Source organism: Octodon degus, unplaced genomic scaffold (assembly GCF_000260255.1).
Source record: "Octodon degus isolate 3935 unplaced genomic scaffold, OctDeg1.0 scaffold00288, whole genome shotgun sequence".
Taxonomy (NCBI): Eukaryota; Metazoa; Chordata; class Mammalia; order Rodentia; family Octodontidae; genus Octodon; species Octodon degus.
The window spans coordinates 1,393,344-1,397,216 of record NW_004524864.1 but is presented as its reverse complement, the minus strand read 5'-3'; the positions used below and the strand labels follow the sequence as shown (position 1 = coordinate 1,397,216).

At 40.2% G+C, this 3,873-nt stretch overlaps 1 pseudogene; it reads left to right on the top strand.

The window, feature by feature from the left end:
• Positions 1-3,101: 3,101 nt before the first annotated feature.
• On the top strand, positions 3,102-3,642 carry LOC101564042 (annotated as a pseudogene).
• Positions 3,643-3,873: the final 231 nt, after the last annotated feature.

Genomic DNA, 3,873 nt, shown 5'->3' with positions numbered 1-3,873 from the left:
CCAAACAGAAAGTCAGGGAGAGAAACTGACGCTCTACAATCACTTTTCAGAGCTGTTCCATTGACCTAAGATGTCCCCCCTGAGCCCCATTTCCAAAGATTCCACCAGCACCAGCAGTGCCACTCTGTGGACCATGTCTCCAACTGCAATGATCCTCTAGGGAGCAGGGCATGAGCAAAACTCACAAAGAAACACCTAGCGCTTACCCCCAAAGGGAGGGAGAAAGTTGAAAAGATATTCCTAAGGTGTATGGCTGCCTTTAGAAGGTTTCTAGTTTCTACCACCCATTTAGGGAGAGAGAAATTCATCATTTTTATGTCCTACCTTGGGGGAAGAAAGAGCCAGAGAATAAGGGGTGGGAGAAGTTGAAGGGAAAAAAATTGTTTTTGAGGCTCTTCAGATATCTTTAAGGTCTTGCCAAAGTGCCAGCCTCTGGGAAGTCACTTTCTGAGCCCTAGGACAACGGTGACCTATTAATTGTGCTTTTTTCCCTTGTATCCCTGTGCTCAGCTGAGACCTACTGAAAATATATAAACACAACACATCAGTATATTATTCATTGTTATTTTTTAATTTAGAAGGACAATAAGCATTTCGTTTCAGATTTTATGTTTAACTAAAGTAGATAAATGTGTATTCATCCCCAATATTTTGACACCTAATGAAAGCCATTTCCAAGAGAATACAGCCACAATGGGCATTTCACCTCACTGCTTTTCTTTTTCTTTTTTCTGCCTTCTTTTCTCCAGTTCTCTCTCTTCCATCCCTCCCTCTTTTCCCTCCTGCCTTCCTTTTATGTATTTTCCTTCCATCTTTTCTGGTTTTAATTCTTTATTTCTTTGAGCAAAGCATAGATTCAAACTGTCAATATATTGTTTTAAATTTTTTTTCTTTTATATTTCTACCATGGGTAGTAATTAATGACATTGTCATTTATTTATTTTCCTGTGAGATTTTCATTTTGTAAATTGACACATTTATCCTCATTGGATATCACTGTGATAGGAGGACAATGCATAATAATCAAGCTAAGATGATTAGCGTTACCATCTCCTCACATACTGCTATTTCTTTTTTTGCCATAATTTTATTGATAAACAAATAGCAATGAGACAGTTTCAAATCAAATCGGTAGGACAGTTTCAATAATTAACACACTGCATATATTCTTCCTAGTGGTTAATTGCTGTACAAGATGCAGACTTGAGATCCTATTTACAAACACCATTAGAACAAATCATTCTATTCATTAAGAGAATGTAACTATATATCTATCCTAACCACTTTGAATACACAGACACAAGATGGACATTCATCTGTATACCCTTTTTTGGTTAAGTTCTGTTACTTGAATATTATAGGTGTGTAAACTCAGCAAAATATTCTAAGAGTCCAGTAGCCCATAATAGTATTGGGTCTTCTGCTTCACTGGCAATGTCAGAAATTGTTGTCCTGAGTCCCCCACAGCTCAACATAACAGCATGGCTTTTTTTCTTATATTTCATTTGTATACTTTTCTTCCGGATGGTTAAGACCAAGGTAAAGCAGGACCTATGCAACAAGAATTGACATACTGTTATTTCTATGTACTTAGAATATTTCTAATTCCAGTTATTTGCAAATGCTGAATTAAGTTCTGTATCTTGCAGTAGTCCTCATTTGCTATGAAACATGAGGGCTGTCCCCACTCTTGATTCCATATCTTGGTTTCAGATGCGAGGGGCAATCTGGCTGTGACATCTGTCACCCTGATGATCTCCAGGGTTGATTCAGCTGATATGGCTGGCTAGGCTGGTGTCCTCTTCCTCCCACAATGCTCCATGTGGGTCCCTCCTGAAGCTGTGCACTGGGCCAAAGAAGAAGATCACCCCCAACTGAGGAAGTCAATTCCTCAGTTAAGGGCATATGAGTACTGCGCCCTCCTGCTAGAACCTCCTAACAAGATCTCAGGGTCCATGTCTTGATTCTATATGACTATTATAAAAAGTGATGCAATATAATAAGGGTATAAATTTGTTTGATGTAATTTTTCATCTCCTCTAGTTGTTTATCTAGAAGAGACATTGTTAGATTACATGGTAATTCTATTTTCAGGTTTTTTTGAGCAATTCGCTTTCTGTTTTCCATTAATAGTGGACTAATTTACACTCCCACTAACAGCAATAAATATTCCACTTTTCCTACAGCCTTAACAGAATATTTTTTGTGTGTGTTTTTGGAAATAGTATTCCAGCTGAGGTGAGGGTTTTTGTTTTGTTTTGATTTGTTTTGTTTTTTTTTATGTCTTTGGTCTAGAGTCTCATTAGGCAGCACGGACTCATAGTAATTCTGTTTCAGCCTCCCCAGCACTGGGATTACAGGCTTGCACCACAGGGCAGGTCTCTGTGGCTGCTCAGCATGCCTGGGGGCAGAGCCAACACAGCATGTGGTGCCCGGATCAAACGCTGATTGCTGCTCTTACCTAAACAGATGCTTATTCCCAGAGCTATCTCACTAGCCCTGAGGTGAGGTATTATTTTGCTGTGATGCTATCTCATTACATATCTATTATGATTAGTTATACTGACTAGTTTTTTTTCAAGGACTATCTCCAGGTGTTCTTTGAAAAAATGATGTCCATTGGTGTCGTTGTTCTACTTTTTAAAAGCAAATTGCCTATTCTTATTGTTGTCAAGTTTATAATATACTTTGTATATCAATCCCTTGTCAGATGACTAGTGTATTAAAAATGTTCTCCTATTCTTCAGGTAGGTCTCTTGGCTCTGTTGATCATTTCCTCTGCTGTGAGAATGTGTCTTGCTCTCTATTTCTTGTTGCCTGTGCTATTGAGGCCTTGTCCAAAATATTGTTTGATTATCCCAATATTTTGAAGTGTATCCTGTATTATTTTTCTAGTAGTTTAACAGTTTGGGATTTTGCATTTGGAACTTGATTCAATTTAGGTTGATTTTTTTAATATTGTAAATAATAATGACCTCGGTGGGCTGTGTGCAGACCTGTGTGTGGCGCAGGCAAAAACTCTGAAAATAAACAGCTGCTGCCTCACCAGCTTCCTTCTCTGGGCCCGTGTCCGACTCTCCGCCGTTTCGGGTCTGCTCAGAGGCCGAAGATCTAACTGCAGCCATGAGCAGCAATGAGTGCTTCAAGTGTGGACGATCTGGCCATGGAAATGCCCTACTGGAGGAGGTCGTGGTCATGGAATGAGAAGTCATGGCGGAGCTTTCCAGTTTGTTTCCTTATTTCTTCCAGACATCTGTTACTGTTGAGTCTGGTCATCTTGCCAAGGATTGTGATCTTCAGGAGGAAGCCTGCTATAACTGCGGTAGAGGTGGCCACATTGCCAGGGACTGCAAGGAGCCGAAGAGAGTGGGAGCAGTGTTGGTACAATTGTGACAAATCAGGTCATCTGGCTCATGATTGTGACCATGCGGATGAGCAGAAGTGCTATTCTTGTGGAGAGTTTGGACACATTCAGAAAGACTGCACCAAAGTGAAGTGCTATAGGTGGGGTGAGACTGGTCACGTAGCCATCAGCTACAGCAAGACAAGGGAAGTCAACTGTTACCGCTTTGGCGAGTCAGGGCACCTTGCACGGGAATGCACAATTGAGGCCACAGCCTAATTATTTTCCTTTGTCACCCCTCCTTTTTCTGATTCATGGTTGTATTATTTTCTCTGAAACCTTTTCACTGACCAAAGGTTAGCAAATAGAGGCTACTCCCAGACCAGTGAGCTATACTTGCCATGTAAAAGGTGGAAAGGGGTGGGAAAAAAACCAATTTTCTTCATTTAACTACAAAAAAAGTTTATGTTTAGTTTGGTAGAGGTGTTACATATAATGCTTTGTGAAAGAACCCCCTTTCCGTGCCACTG